This window comes from Leiobunum rupestre, chromosome 2, assembly GCF_980474605.1.
Source record: "Leiobunum rupestre chromosome 2, qqLeiRupe1.1.hap1, whole genome shotgun sequence".
Taxonomy (NCBI): Eukaryota; Metazoa; Arthropoda; class Arachnida; order Opiliones; family Sclerosomatidae; genus Leiobunum; species Leiobunum rupestre.
Genome location: NC_143385.1, coordinates 50,535,721 through 50,550,144, shown reverse-complemented (window position 1 = coordinate 50,550,144; position 14,424 = coordinate 50,535,721). Strand labels below are relative to the sequence as shown.

Sequence of the window (14,424 nt, the reverse complement as noted above, 5' to 3'; positions counted from 1 at the left end):
TTTCTTTTTTTAACACCTTCTTACAAGAACGGTAATTTGTGCGTTTCTCATGATAAAGTAATGTAATTAAAATCTTCGCTTTATTACTTGTAATTCATACAAATAAAATATAGTGTAACATGGTTTGATACAATAATCATTTTACTTATAGTAGCCACGATATATTATGCTCTAGCTTCTCCTCAATCGCTTTAATCTTTCGCCTTTTACTAAAGATTACCGTGGGGAGGAGCAATATTATGAGCCTTTAAGCTATTTTTGAATACTCTACCTTGTGGTAGAGTTCGCTTTGAATCTAAAAATAAACACCCACATCGCAAAACACCTGTGTGAAAACCTTTAAAGTTTCAATGTTTCGACGTTTAAATTTCACGAATGACTATAACGCCGCCAGCTACGGCGGGGTTTTATTGAAATGGCATCAAAAAATTTCGAACGATTAAATGATAATTTTGGTCATGGTCATGGTCATGGTCAGCAGTTAAGCGAAGGAAAAAAAAGAAAATTGCAGACGATTCCTTTAACAATTACATGTTGAGTTAATAACAAAATTTCTTTTTTTAACACCTTCTTACAAGAACGGTAATTTGTGCGTTTCTCATGATAAAGTAATGTAATTAAAATCTTCGCTTTATTACTTGTAATTCATACAAATAAAATATAGTGTAACATGGTTTGATACAATAATCATTTTACTTATAGTAGCCACGATATATTATGCTCTAGCTTCTCCTCAATCGCTTTAATCTTTCGCCTTTTACTAAAGATTACCGTGGGGAGGAGCAATATTATGAGCCTTTAAGCTATTTTTGAATACTCTACCTTGTGGTAGAGTTCGCTTTGAATCTAAAAATAAACACCCACATCGCAAAACACCTGTGTGAAAACCTTTAAAGTTTCAATGTTTCGACGTTTAAATTTCACGAATGACTATAACGCCGCCAGCTACGGCGGGGTTTTATTGAAATGGCATCAAAAAATTTCGAACGATTAAATGATAATTTTGGTCATGGTCATGGTCATGGTCAGCAGTTAAGCGAAGGAAAAAAAAGAAAATTGCAGACGATTCCTTTAACAATTACATGTTGAGTTAATAACAAAATTTCTTTTTTTAACACCTTCTTACAAGAACGGTAATTTGTGCGTTTCTCATGATAAAGTAATGTAATTAAAATCTTCGCTTTATTACTTGTAATTCATACAAATAAAATATAGTGTAACATGGTTTGATACAATAATCATTTTACTTATAGTAGCCACGATATATTATGCTCTAGCTTCTCCTCAATCGCTTTAATCTTTCGCCTTTTACTAAAGATTACCGTGGGGAGGAGCAATATTATGAGCCTTTAAGCTATTTTCTAATACTCTACCTTGTGGTAGAGTTCGCTTTGAATCTAAAAATAAACACCCACATCGCAAAACACCTGTGTGAAAACCTTTAAAGTTTCAATGTTTCGACGTTTAAATTTCACGAATGACTATAACGCCGCCAGCTACGGCGGGGTTTTATTGAAATGGCATCAAAAAATTTCGAACGATTAAATGATAATTTTGGTCATGGTCATGGTCATGGTCAGCAGTTAAGCGAAGGAAAAAAAAGAAAATTGCAGACGATTCCTTTAACAATTACATGTTGAGTTAATAACAAAATTTCTTTTTTTAACACCTTCTTACAAGAACGGTAATTTGTGCGTTTCTCATGATAAAGTAATGTAATTAAAATCTTCGCTTTATTACTTGTAATTCATACAAATAAAATATAGTGTAACATGGTTTGATACAATAATCATTTTACTTATAGTAGCCACGATATATTATGCTCTAGCTTCTCCTCAATCGCTTTAATCTTTCGCCTTTTACTAAAGATTACCGTGGGGAGGAGCAATATTATGAGCCTTTAAGCTATTTTTGAATACTCTACCTTGTGGTAGAGTTCGCTTTGAATCTAAAAATAAACACCCACATCGCAAAACACCTGTGTGAAAACCTTTAAAGTTTCAATGTTTCGACGTTTAAATTTCACGAATGACTATAACGCCGCCAGCTACGGCGGGGTTTTATTGAAATGGCATCAAAAAATTTCGAACGATTAAATGATAATTTTGGTCATGGTCATGGTCATGGTCAGCAGTTAAGCGAAGGAAAAAAAAGAAAATTGCAGACGATTCCTTTAACAATTACATGTTGAGTTAATAACAAAATTTCTTTTTTTAACACCTTCTTACAAGAACGGTAATTTGTGCGTTTCTCATGATAAAGTAATGTAATTAAAATCTTCGCTTTATTACTTGTAATTCATACAAATAAAATATAGTGTAACATGGTTTGATACAATAATCATTTTACTTATAGTAGCCACGATATATTATGCTCTAGCTTCTCCTCAATCGCTTTAATCTTTCGCCTTTTACTAAAGATTACCGTGGGGAGGAGCAATATTATGAGCCTTTAAGCTATTTTTGAATACTCTACCTTGTGGTAGAGTTCGCTTTGAATCTAAAAATAAACACCCACATCGCAAAACACCTGTGTGAAAACCTTTAAAGTTTCAATGTTTCGACGTTTAAATTTCACGAATGACTATAACGCCGCCAGCTACGGCGGGGTTTTATTGAAATGGCATCAAAAAATTTCGAACGATTAAATGATAATTTTGGTCATGGTCATGGTCATGGTCAGCAGTTAAGCGAAGGAAAAAAAAGAAAATTGCAGACGATTCCTTTAACAATTACATGTTGAGTTAATAACAAAATTTCTTTTTTTAACACCTTCTTACAAGAACGGTAATTTGTGCGTTTCTCATGATAAAGTAATGTAATTAAAATCTTCGCTTTATTACTTGTAATTCATACAAATAAAATATAGTGTAACATGGTTTGATACAATAATCATTTTACTTATAGTAGCCACGATATATTATGCTCTAGCTTCTCCTCAATCGCTTTAATCTTTCGCCTTTTACTAAAGATTACCGTGGGGAGGAGCAATATTATGAGCCTTTAAGCTATTTTTGAATACTCTACCTTGTGGTAGAGTTCGCTTTGAATCTAAAAATAAACACCCACATCGCAAAACACCTGTGTGAAAACCTTTAAAGTTTCAATGTTTCGACGTTTAAATTTCACGAATGACTATAACGCCGCCAGCTACGGCGGGGTTTTATTGAAATGGCATCAAAAAATTTCGAACGATTAAATGATAATTTTGGTCATGGTCATGGTCATGGTCAGCAGTTAAGCGAAGGAAAAAAAAGAAAATTGCAGACGATTCCTTTAACAATTACATGTTGAGTTAATAACAAAATTTCTTTTTTTAACACCTTCTTACAAGAACGGTAATTTGTGCGTTTCTCATGATAAAGTAATGTAATTAAAATCTTCGCTTTATTACTTGTAATTCATACAAATAAAATATAGTGTAACATGGTTTGATACAATAATCATTTTACTTATAGTAGCCACGATATATTATGCTCTAGCTTCTCCTCAATCGCTTTAATCTTTCGCCTTTTACTAAAGATTACCGTGGGGAGGAGCAATATTATGAGCCTTTAAGCTATTTTTGAATACTCTACCTTGTGGTAGAGTTCGCTTTGAATCTAAAAATAAACACCCACATCGCAAAACACCTGTGTGAAAACCTTTAAAGTTTCAATGTTTCGACGTTTAAATTTCACGAATGACTATAACGCCGCCAGCTACGGCGGGGTTTTATTGAAATGGCATCAAAAAATTTCGAACGATTAAATGATAATTTTGGTCATGGTCATGGTCATGGTCAGCAGTTAAGCGAAGGAAAAAAAAGAAAATTGCAGACGATTCCTTTAACAATTACATGTTGAGTTAATAACAAAATTTCTTTTTTTAACACCTTCTTACAAGAACGGTAATTTGTGCGTTTCTCATGATAAAGTAATGTAATTAAAATCTTCGCTTTATTACTTGTAATTCATACAAATAAAATATAGTGTAACATGGTTTGATACAATAATCATTTTACTTATAGTAGCCACGATATATTATGCTCTAGCTTCTCCTCAATCGCTTTAATCTTTCGCCTTTTACTAAAGATTACCGTGGGGAGGAGCAATATTATGAGCCTTTAAGCTATTTTTGAATACTCTACCTTGTGGTAGAGTTCGCTTTGAATCTAAAAATAAACACCCACATCGCAAAACACCTGTGTGAAAACCTTTAAAGTTTCAATGTTTCGACGTTTAAATTTCACGAATGACTATAACGCCGCCAGCTACGGCGGGGTTTTATTGAAATGGCATCAAAAAATTTCGAACGATTAAATGATAATTTTGGTCATGGTCATGGTCATGGTCAGCAGTTAAGCGAAGGAAAAAAAAGAAAATTGCAGACGATTCCTTTAACAATTACATGTTGAGTTAATAACAAAATTTCTTTTTTTAACACCTTCTTACAAGAACGGTAATTTGTGCGTTTCTCATGATAAAGTAATGTAATTAAAATCTTCGCTTTATTACTTGTAATTCATACAAATAAAATATAGTGTAACATGGTTTGATACAATAATCATTTTACTTATAGTAGCCACGATATATTATGCTCTAGCTTCTCCTCAATCGCTTTAATCTTTCGCCTTTTACTAAAGATTACCGTGGGGAGGAGCAATATTATGAGCCTTTAAGCTATTTTTGAATACTCTACCTTGTGGTAGAGTTCGCTTTGAATCTAAAAATAAACACCCACATCGCAAAACACCTGTGTGAAAACCTTTAAAGTTTCAATGTTTCGACGTTTAAATTTCACGAATGACTATAACGCCGCCAGCTACGGCGGGGTTTTATTGAAATGGCATCAAAAAATTTCGAACGATTAAATGATAATTTTGGTCATGGTCATGGTCATGGTCAGCAGTTAAGCGAAGGAAAAAAAAGAAAATTGCAGACGATTCCTTTAACAATTACATGTTGAGTTAATAACAAAATTTCTTTTTTTAACACCTTCTTACAAGAACGGTAATTTGTGCGTTTCTCATGATAAAGTAATGTAATTAAAATCTTCGCTTTATTACTTGTAATTCATACAAATAAAATATAGTGTAACATGGTTTGATACAATAATCATTTTACTTATAGTAGCCACGATATATTATGCTCTAGCTTCTCCTCAATCGCTTTAATCTTTCGCCTTTTACTAAAGATTACCGTGGGGAGGAGCAATATTATGAGCCTTTAAGCTATTTTTGAATACTCTACCTTGTGGTAGAGTTCGCTTTGAATCTAAAAATAAACACCCACATCGCAAAACACCTGTGTGAAAACCTTTAAAGTTTCAATGTTTCGACGTTTAAATTTCACGAATGACTATAACGCCGCCAGCTACGGCGGGGTTTTATTGAAATGGCATCAAAAAATTTCGAACGATTAAATGATAATTTTGGTCATGGTCATGGTCATGGTCAGCAGTTAAGCGAAGGAAAAAAAAGAAAATTGCAGACGATTCCTTTAACAATTACATGTTGAGTTAATAACAAAATTTCTTTTTTTAACACCTTCTTACAAGAACGGTAATTTGTGCGTTTCTCATGATAAAGTAATGTAATTAAAATCTTCGCTTTATTACTTGTAATTCATACAAATAAAATATAGTGTAACATGGTTTGATACAATAATCATTTTACTTATAGTAGCCACGATATATTATGCTCTAGCTTCTCCTCAATCGCTTTAATCTTTCGCCTTTTACTAAAGATTACCGTGGGGAGGAGCAATATTATGAGCCTTTAAGCTATTTTTGAATACTCTACCTTGTGGTAGAGTTCGCTTTGAATCTAAAAATAAACACCCACATCGCAAAACACCTGTGTGAAAACCTTTAAAGTTTCAATGTTTCGACGTTTAAATTTCACGAATGACTATAACGCCGCCAGCTACGGCGGGGTTTTATTGAAATGGCATCAAAAAATTTCGAACGATTAAATGATAATTTTGGTCATGGTCATGGTCATGGTCAGCAGTTAAGCGAAGGAAAAAAAAGAAAATTGCAGACGATTCCTTTAACAATTACATGTTGAGTTAATAACAAAATTTCTTTTTTTAACACCTTCTTACAAGAACGGTAATTTGTGCGTTTCTCATGATAAAGTAATGTAATTAAAATCTTCGCTTTATTACTTGTAATTCATACAAATAAAATATAGTGTAACATGGTTTGATACAATAATCATTTTACTTATAGTAGCCACGATATATTATGCTCTAGCTTCTTCTCAATCGCTTTAATCTTTCGCCTTTTACTAAAGATTACCGTGGGGAGGAGCAATATTATGAGCCTTTAAGCTATTTTTGAATACTCTACCTTGTGGTAGAGTTCGCTTTGAATCTAAAAATAAACACCCACATCGCAAAACACCTGTGTGAAAACCTTTAAAGTTTCAATGTTTCGACGTTTAAATTTCACGAATGACTATAACGCCGCCAGCTACGGCGGGGTTTTATTGAAATGGCATCAAAAAATTTCGAACGATTAAATGATAATTTTGGTCATGGTCATGGTCATGGTCAGCAGTTAAGCGAAGGAAAAAAAAGAAAATTGCAGACGATTCCTTTAACAATTACATGTTGAGTTAATAACAAAATTTCTTTTTTTAACACCTTCTTACAAGAACGGTAATTTGTGCGTTTCTCATGATAAAGTAATGTAATTAAAATCTTCGCTTTATTACTTGTAATTCATACAAATAAAATATAGTGTAACATGGTTTGATACAATAATCATTTTACTTATAGTAGCCACGATATATTATGCTCTAGCTTCTCCTCAATCGCTTTAATCTTTCGCCTTTTACTAAAGATTACCGTGGGGAGGAGCAATATTATGAGCCTTTAAGCTATTTTTGAATACTCTACCTTGTGGTAGAGTTCGCTTTGAATCTAAAAATAAACACCCACATCGCAAAACACCTGTGTGAAAACCTTTAAAGTTTCAATGTTTCGACGTTTAAATTTCACGAATGACTATAACGCCGCCAGCTACGGCGGGGTTTTATTGAAATGGCATCAAAAAATTTCGAACGATTAAATGATAATTTTGGTCATGGTCATGGTCATGGTCAGCAGTTAAGCGAAGGAAAAAAAAGAAAATTGCAGACGATTCCTTTAACAATTACATGTTGAGTTAATAACAAAATTTCTTTTTTTAACACCTTCTTACAAGAACGGTAATTTGTGCGTTTCTCATGATAAAGTAATGTAATTAAAATCTTCGCTTTATTACTTGTAATTCATACAAATAAAATATAGTGTAACATGGTTTGATACAATAATCATTTTACTTATAGTAGCCACGATATATTATGCTCTAGCTTCTCCTCAATCGCTTTAATCTTTCGCCTTTTACTAAAGATTACCGTGGGGAGGAGCAATATTATGAGCCTTTAAGCTATTTTTGAATACTCTACCTTGTGGTAGAGTTCGCTTTGAATCTAAAAATAAACACCCACATCGCAAAACACCTGTGTGAAAACCTTTAAAGTTTCAATGTTTCGACGTTTAAATTTCACGAATGACTATAACGCCGCCAGCTACGGCGGGGTTTTATTGAAATGGCATCAAAAAATTTCGAACGATTAAATGATAATTTTGGTCATGGTCATGGTCATGGTCAGCAGTTAAGCGAAGGAAAAAAAAGAAAATTGCAGACGATTCCTTTAACAATTACATGTTGAGTTAATAACAAAATTTCTTTTTTTAACACCTTCTTACAAGAACGGTAATTTGTGCGTTTCTCATGATAAAGTAATGTAATTAAAATCTTCGCTTTATTACTTGTAATTCATACAAATAAAATATAGTGTAACATGGTTTGATACAATAATCATTTTACTTATAGTAGCCACGATATATTATGCTCTAGCTTCTCCTCAATCGCTTTAATCTTTCGCCTTTTACTAAAGATTACCGTGGGGAGGAGCAATATTATGAGCCTTTAAGCTATTTTTGAATACTCTACCTTGTGGTAGAGTTCGCTTTGAATCTAAAAATAAACACCCACATCGCAAAACACCTGTGTGAAAACCTTTAAAGTTTCAATGTTTCGACGTTTAAATTTCACGAATGACTATAACGCCGCCAGCTACGGCGGGGTTTTATTGAAATGGCATCAAAAAATTTCGAACGATTAAATGATAATTTTGGTCATGGTCATGGTCATGGTCAGCAGTTAAGCGAAGGAAAAAAAAGAAAATTGCAGACGATTCCTTTAACAATTACATGTTGAGTTAATAACAAAATTTCTTTTTTTAACACCTTCTTACAAGAACGGTAATTTGTGCGTTTCTCATGATAAAGTAATGTAATTAAAATCTTCGCTTTATTACTTGTAATTCATACAAATAAAATATAGTGTAACATGGTTTGATACAATAATCATTTTACTTATAGTAGCCACGATATATTATGCTCTAGCTTCTCCTCAATCGCTTTAATCTTTCGCCTTTTACTAAAGATTACCGTGGGGAGGAGCAATATTATGAGCCTTTAAGCTATTTTTGAATACTCTACCTTGTGGTAGAGTTCGCTTTGAATCTAAAAATAAACACCCACATCGCAAAACACCTGTGTGAAAACCTTTAAAGTTTCAATGTTTCGACGTTTAAATTTCACGAATGACTATAACGCCGCCAGCTACGGCGGGGTTTTATTGAAATGGCATCAAAAAATTTCGAACGATTAAATGATAATTTTGGTCATGGTCATGGTCATGGTCAGCAGTTAAGCGAAGGAAAAAAAAGAAAATTTCAGACGATTCCTTTAACAATTACATGTTGAGTTAATAACAAAATTTCTTTTTTTAACACCTTCTTACAAGAACGGTAATTTGTGCGTTTCTCATGATAAAGTAATGTAATTAAAATCTTCGCTTTATTACTTGTAATTCATACAAATAAAATATAGTGTAACATGGTTTGATACAATAATCATTTTACTTATAGTAGCCACGATATATTATGCTCTAGCTTCTCCTCAATCGCTTTAATCTTTCGCCTTTTACTAAATTTTTTTTACTGGTAGTTTTTTATTTTAAACGTAGTCCGGGTTTTGTACGTGGTCATGGCGCCTTCGGGCCGTCTTAAGCGCCCTCTGTCGCTGAAAATTGATGTCGGAGGAGATAATCTGAAGTTTCTGGATGTCGCAAGGGCTTTCTTCGACCAATTTGGACCTGCGTCAATCAGGTGTTGTCAGCCGAAAGGTAGAGGCGTGTTCCACGTAACCTGCTCATCGAAAGAAGAATATGAAAAAATTTTTAGTTCCGGTTCCATCACGATCGGACAAGGTTCCTTCCAAGTCTCCCCAGTTGATTCAGATGAGATGGTGATCACCGTTATCGGTGCCCCTTATGAACTTGACCAAGCCGTCGTCAGCGGAGGACTGCGACCTTATGGCGATGTCCTCTCGTGGGACTACGAAGTGGACAAGGACTTCCCGCAACTCACGAATGGAAATAGAATTGTTAAAATGAAGATGAGAGCGCCTGTCCCGAACGTCATACTTGCCGGGAGTTTCAGGGTAAATATCCAGTACCGAGGCGTCAAGCGTCAGTGTTACAGATGCGGATCTAGTGATCATCTTGCTCGAGCATGTACCACGGAAGACCGTCGTTGGGTCCAGAAAGCAGCCGAAGTGGCTTTGGAAGCGTATGAGAGTTCCCAGACTTTAAAATCGACCGCAGATGGCACTCCAGTAGAGGAATCTCCCGAAGTTACCTCTGCTAAAGACAAAAAAGCCGAAGAAAAGTCTATGGTCAGCAACGAAATAGAAGAAGTTAAATACGATAGTTCACCAGTTTCCTCTCAGTCTTCCCCGTCGTCTCCAACGTCTCCAAGTGTTACCGGAACTCCACAACTCCCGCCTCCCATTCATTGCACAGATGAGCCAGTATCACCAGACCGTTCATATAGCGACACTGTTAAAATTTCACCGGATCCCGTTCCTACAGAAAAAAAAGTTCCCATCACGGCGGTTTCAGTGTGGAAAGCCCAACAAAGGAAAAACAATTCAACGATCACGCCCACCTTTGCTCCAGGAAGGGTTAGAACAGCGCCGAAGCGCCCAAGCACTTCTTCTGCGGGGGGAAACCCACGGAAGAAGTAACAATTCAATTGAACTGTCGTCAAAAGTGGTGCAACCTTGATTTTAGATAGGTTTTTAATTGAATATTATTGTTGCGTGAGATTTTATTGATTTTAAATGATATCAGTGTACTAATATTATTTTTAATTTTTAGATTATGTGTACTATAATGTTTATATTTAAATTTTCGTTTTTTATTTTTAATTGAAGCTGGCTGAAAAAATGAAAAAGAAACGCTGTAAAATTTATTGTAGATAATTTGATTAGGCTTTTTTTTACAACCAAAATTTATTTTGTTTTGTAAAAATAATTTAATTAATAAACAATAAAAGCCTTTTACTAAAGATTACCGTGGGGAGGAGCAATATTATGAGCCTTTAAGCTATTTTTGAATACTCTACCTTGTGGTAGAGTTCGCTTTGAATCTAAAAATAAACACCCACATCGCAAAACACCTGTGTGAAAACCTTTAAAGTTTCAATGTTTCGACGTTTAAATTTCACGAATGACTATAACGCCGCCAGCTACGGCGGGGTTTTATTGAAATGGCATCAAAAAATTTCGAACGATTAAATGATAATTTTGGTCATGGTCATGGTCATGGTCAGCAGTTAAGCGAAGGAAAAAAAAGAAAATTGCAGACGATTCCTTTAACAATTACATGTTGAGTTAATAACAAAATTTCTTTTTTTAACACCTTCTTACAAGAACGGTAATTTGTGCGTTTCTCATGATAAAGTAATGTAATTAAAATCTTCGCTTTATTACTTGTAATTCATACAAATAAAATATAGTGTAACATGGTTTGATACAATAATCATTTTACTTATAGTAGCCACGATATATTATGCTCTAGCTTCTCCTCAATCGCTTTAATCTTTCGCCTTTTACTAAAGATTACCGTGGGGAGGAGCAATATTATGAGCCTTTAAGCTATTTTTGAATACTCTACCTTGTGGTAGAGTTCGCTTTGAATCTAAAAATAAACACCCACATCGCAAAACACCTGTGTGAAAACCTTTAAAGTTTCAATGTTTCGACGTTTAAATTTCACGAATGACTATAACGCCGCCAGCTACGGCGGGGTTTTATTGAAATGGCATCAAAAAATTTCGAACGATTAAATGATAATTTTGGTCATGGTCATGGTCATGGTCAGCAGTTAAGCGAAGGAAAAAAAAGAAAATTGCAGACGATTCCTTTAACAATTACATGTTGAGTTAATAACAAAATTTCTTTTTTTAACACCTTCTTACAAGAACGGTAATTTGTGCGTTTCTCATGATAAAGTAATGTAATTAAAATCTTCGCTTTATTACTTGTAATTCATACAAATAAAATATAGTGTAACATGGTTTGATACAATAATCATTTTACTTATAGTAGCCACGATATATTATGCTCTAGCTTCTCCTCAATCGCTTTAATCTTTCGCCTTTTACTAAAGATTACCGTGGGGAGGAGCAATATTATGAGCCTTTAAGCTATTTTTGAATACTCTACCTTGTGGTAGAGTTCGCTTTGATCTAAAAATAAACACCCACATCGCAAAACACCTGTGTGAAAACCTTTAAAGTTTCAATGTTTCGACGTTTAAATTTCACGAATGACTATAACGCCGCCAGCTACGGCGGGGTTTTATTGAAATGGCATCAAAAAATTTCGAACGATTAAATGATAATTTTGGTCATGGTCATGGTCATGGTCAGCAGTTAAGCGAAGGAAAAAAAAGAAAATTTCAGACGATTCCTTTAACAATTACATGTTGAGTTAATAACAAAATTTCTTTTTTTAACACCTTCTTACAAGAACGGTAATTTGTGCGTTTCTCATGATAAAGTAATGTAATTAAAATCTTCGCTTTATTACTTGTAATTCATACAAATAAAATATAGTGTAACATGGTTTGATACAATAATCATTTTACTTATAGTAGCCACGATATATTATGCTCTAGCTTCTCCTCAATCGCTTTAATCTTTCGCCTTTTACTAAAGATTACCGTGGGGAGGAGCAATATTATGAGCCTTTAAGCTATTTTTGAATACTCTACCTTGTGGTAGAGTTCGCTTTGAATCTAAAAATAAACACCCACATCGCAAAACACCTGTGTGAAAACCTTTAAAGTTTCAATGTTTCGACGTTTAAATTTCACGAATGACTATAACGCCGCCAGCTACGGCGGGGTTTTATTGAAATGGCATCAAAAAATTTCGAACGATTAAATGATAATTTTGGTCATGGTCATGGTCATGGTCAGCAGTTAAGCGAAGGAAAAAAAAGAAAATTGCAGACGATTCCTTTAACAATTACATGTTGAGTTAATAACAAAATTTCTTTTTTTAACACCTTCTTACAAGAACGGTAATTTGTGCGTTTCTCATGATAAAGTAATGTAATTAAAATCTTCGCTTTATTACTTGTAATTCATACAAATAAAATATAGTGTAACATGGTTTGATACAATAATCATTTTACTTATAGTAGCCACGATATATTATGCTCTAGCTTCTCCTCAATCGCTTTAATCTTTCGCCTTTTACTAAAGATTACCGTGGGGAGGAGCAATATTATGAGCCTTTAAGCTATTTTTGAATACTCTACCTTGTGGTAGAGTTCGCTTTGAATCTAAAAATAAACACCCACATCGCAAAACACCTGTGTGAAAACCTTTAAAGTTTCAATGTTTCGACGTTTAAATTTCACGAATGACTATAACGCCGCCAGCTACGGCGGGGTTTTATTGAAATGGCATCAAAAAATTTCGAACGATTAAATGATAATTTTGGTCATGGTCATGGTCATGGTCAGCAGTTAAGCGAAGGAAAAAAAAGAAAATTGCAGACGATTCCTTTAACAATTACATGTTGAGTTAATAACAAAATTTCTTTTTTTAACACCTTCTTACAAGAACGGTAATTTGTGCGTTTCTCATGATAAAGTAATGTAATTAAAATCTTCGCTTTATTACTTGTAATTCATACAAATAAAATATAGTGTAACATGGTTTGATACAATAATCATTTTACTTATAGTAGCCACGATATATTATGCTCTAGCTTCTCCTCAATCGCTTTAATCTTTCGCCTTTTACTAAAGATTACCGTGGGGAGGAGCAATATTATGAGCCTTTAAGCTATTTTTGAATACTCTACCTTGTGGTAGAGTTCGCTTTGAATCTAAAAATAAACACCCACATCGCAAAACACCTGTGTGAAAACCTTTAAAGTTTCAATGTTTCGACGTTTAAATTTCACGAATGACTATAACGCCGCCAGCTACGGCGGGGTTTTATTGAAATGGCATCAAAAAATTTCGAACGATTAAATGATAATTTTGGTCATGGTCATGGTCATGGTCAGCAGTTAAGCGAAGGAAAAAAAAGAAAATTGCAGACGATTCCTTTAACAATTACATGTTGAGTTAATAACAAAATTTCTTTTTTTAACACCTTCTTACAAGAACGGTAATTTGTGCGTTTCTCATGATAAAGTAATGTAATTAAAATCTTCGCTTTATTACTTGTAATTCATACAAATAAAATATAGTGTAACATGGTTTGATACAATAATCATTTTACTTATAGTAGCCACGATATATTATGCTCTAGCTTCTCCTCAATCGCTTTAATCTTTCGCCTTTTACTAAAGATTACCGTGGGGAGGAGCAATATTATGAGCCTTTAAGCTATTTTTGAATACTCTACCTTGTGGTAGAGTTCGCTTTGAATCTAAAAATAAACACCCACATCGCAAAACACCTGTGTGAAAACCTTTAAAGTTTCAATGTTTCGACGTTTAAATTTCACGAATGACTATAACGCCGCCAGCTACGGCGGGGTTTTATTGAAATGGCATCAAAAAATTTCGAACGATTAAATGATAATTTTGGTCATGGTCATGGTCATGGTCAGCAGTTAAGCGAAGGAAAAAAAAGAAAATTGCAGACGATTCCTTTAACAATTACATGTTGAGTTAATAACAAAATTTCTTTTTTTAACACCTTCTTACAAGAACGGTAATTTGTGCGTTTCTCATGATAAAGTAATGTAATTAAAATCTTCGCTTTATTACTCGTAATTCATACAAATAAAATATAGTGTAACATGGTTTGATACAATAATCATTTTACTTATAGTAGCCACGATATATTATGCTCTAGCTTCTCCTCAATCGCTTTAATCTTTCGCCTTTTACTAAAGATTACCGTGGGGAGGAGCAATATTATGAGCCTTTAAGCTATTTTTGAATACTCTACCTTGTGGTAGAGTTCGCTTTGAATCTAAAAATAAACACCCACATCGCAAAACACCTGTGTGA

The 14,424-nt window shown here is 33.9% G+C and overlaps 23 non-coding genes across 23 annotated transcripts; all 23 read left to right on the top strand.

Annotated features, from left to right (window-relative positions):
• Positions 1-166: 166 nt before the first annotated feature.
• Positions 167-285, top strand: LOC149958040 (U5 spliceosomal RNA). Its single transcript, XR_016479048.1, has one exon. It is a non-coding gene; the product is annotated as a U5 spliceosomal RNA (small nuclear RNA).
• A 432-nt stretch (positions 286-717) lies between these two features.
• LOC149958039 (U5 spliceosomal RNA) lies at positions 718-836 on the top strand. Its single transcript, XR_016479047.1, has one exon. It is a non-coding gene; the product is annotated as a U5 spliceosomal RNA (small nuclear RNA).
• Positions 837-1,268: 432 nt separating this feature from the next.
• Positions 1,269-1,387, top strand: LOC149958038 (U5 spliceosomal RNA). The gene has a single exon (XR_016479348.1). It is a non-coding gene; the product is annotated as a U5 spliceosomal RNA (small nuclear RNA).
• Positions 1,388-1,819: 432 nt separating this feature from the next.
• Positions 1,820-1,938, top strand: LOC149958037 (U5 spliceosomal RNA). The gene has a single exon (XR_016479046.1). It is a non-coding gene; the product is annotated as a U5 spliceosomal RNA (small nuclear RNA).
• Positions 1,939-2,370: 432 nt separating this feature from the next.
• LOC149958036 (U5 spliceosomal RNA) lies at positions 2,371-2,489 on the top strand. The gene has a single exon (XR_016479045.1). It is a non-coding gene; the product is annotated as a U5 spliceosomal RNA (small nuclear RNA).
• Positions 2,490-2,921: 432 nt separating this feature from the next.
• Positions 2,922-3,040, top strand: LOC149958035 (U5 spliceosomal RNA). Its single transcript, XR_016479043.1, has one exon. It is a non-coding gene; the product is annotated as a U5 spliceosomal RNA (small nuclear RNA).
• Positions 3,041-3,472: 432 nt separating this feature from the next.
• On the top strand, positions 3,473-3,591 carry LOC149958034 (U5 spliceosomal RNA). Its single transcript, XR_016479042.1, has one exon. It is a non-coding gene; the product is annotated as a U5 spliceosomal RNA (small nuclear RNA).
• A 432-nt stretch (positions 3,592-4,023) lies between these two features.
• LOC149958033 (U5 spliceosomal RNA) lies at positions 4,024-4,142 on the top strand. Its single transcript, XR_016479041.1, has one exon. It is a non-coding gene; the product is annotated as a U5 spliceosomal RNA (small nuclear RNA).
• A 432-nt stretch (positions 4,143-4,574) lies between these two features.
• On the top strand, positions 4,575-4,693 carry LOC149958032 (U5 spliceosomal RNA). The gene has a single exon (XR_016479040.1). It is a non-coding gene; the product is annotated as a U5 spliceosomal RNA (small nuclear RNA).
• Positions 4,694-5,125: 432 nt separating this feature from the next.
• On the top strand, positions 5,126-5,244 carry LOC149958031 (U5 spliceosomal RNA). The gene has a single exon (XR_016479039.1). It is a non-coding gene; the product is annotated as a U5 spliceosomal RNA (small nuclear RNA).
• Positions 5,245-5,676: 432 nt separating this feature from the next.
• Positions 5,677-5,795, top strand: LOC149958030 (U5 spliceosomal RNA). The gene has a single exon (XR_016479038.1). It is a non-coding gene; the product is annotated as a U5 spliceosomal RNA (small nuclear RNA).
• Positions 5,796-6,227: 432 nt separating this feature from the next.
• LOC149958029 (U5 spliceosomal RNA) lies at positions 6,228-6,346 on the top strand. Its single transcript, XR_016479336.1, has one exon. It is a non-coding gene; the product is annotated as a U5 spliceosomal RNA (small nuclear RNA).
• Positions 6,347-6,778: 432 nt separating this feature from the next.
• LOC149958028 (U5 spliceosomal RNA) lies at positions 6,779-6,897 on the top strand. Its single transcript, XR_016479037.1, has one exon. It is a non-coding gene; the product is annotated as a U5 spliceosomal RNA (small nuclear RNA).
• A 432-nt stretch (positions 6,898-7,329) lies between these two features.
• LOC149958027 (U5 spliceosomal RNA) lies at positions 7,330-7,448 on the top strand. The gene has a single exon (XR_016479036.1). It is a non-coding gene; the product is annotated as a U5 spliceosomal RNA (small nuclear RNA).
• Positions 7,449-7,880: 432 nt separating this feature from the next.
• On the top strand, positions 7,881-7,999 carry LOC149958026 (U5 spliceosomal RNA). The gene has a single exon (XR_016479035.1). It is a non-coding gene; the product is annotated as a U5 spliceosomal RNA (small nuclear RNA).
• Positions 8,000-8,431: 432 nt separating this feature from the next.
• LOC149958025 (U5 spliceosomal RNA) lies at positions 8,432-8,550 on the top strand. Its single transcript, XR_016479034.1, has one exon. It is a non-coding gene; the product is annotated as a U5 spliceosomal RNA (small nuclear RNA).
• Positions 8,551-10,952: 2,402 nt separating this feature from the next.
• On the top strand, positions 10,953-11,071 carry LOC149958024 (U5 spliceosomal RNA). Its single transcript, XR_016479032.1, has one exon. It is a non-coding gene; the product is annotated as a U5 spliceosomal RNA (small nuclear RNA).
• Positions 11,072-11,503: 432 nt separating this feature from the next.
• On the top strand, positions 11,504-11,622 carry LOC149958023 (U5 spliceosomal RNA). The gene has a single exon (XR_016479031.1). It is a non-coding gene; the product is annotated as a U5 spliceosomal RNA (small nuclear RNA).
• Positions 11,623-12,053: 431 nt separating this feature from the next.
• LOC149958022 (U5 spliceosomal RNA) lies at positions 12,054-12,172 on the top strand. Its single transcript, XR_016479030.1, has one exon. It is a non-coding gene; the product is annotated as a U5 spliceosomal RNA (small nuclear RNA).
• Positions 12,173-12,604: 432 nt separating this feature from the next.
• On the top strand, positions 12,605-12,723 carry LOC149958021 (U5 spliceosomal RNA). Its single transcript, XR_016479029.1, has one exon. It is a non-coding gene; the product is annotated as a U5 spliceosomal RNA (small nuclear RNA).
• A 432-nt stretch (positions 12,724-13,155) lies between these two features.
• LOC149958020 (U5 spliceosomal RNA) lies at positions 13,156-13,274 on the top strand. The gene has a single exon (XR_016479028.1). It is a non-coding gene; the product is annotated as a U5 spliceosomal RNA (small nuclear RNA).
• Positions 13,275-13,706: 432 nt separating this feature from the next.
• LOC149958019 (U5 spliceosomal RNA) lies at positions 13,707-13,825 on the top strand. The gene has a single exon (XR_016479027.1). It is a non-coding gene; the product is annotated as a U5 spliceosomal RNA (small nuclear RNA).
• Positions 13,826-14,257: 432 nt separating this feature from the next.
• LOC149958018 (U5 spliceosomal RNA) lies at positions 14,258-14,376 on the top strand. The gene has a single exon (XR_016479026.1). It is a non-coding gene; the product is annotated as a U5 spliceosomal RNA (small nuclear RNA).
• Positions 14,377-14,424: the final 48 nt, after the last annotated feature.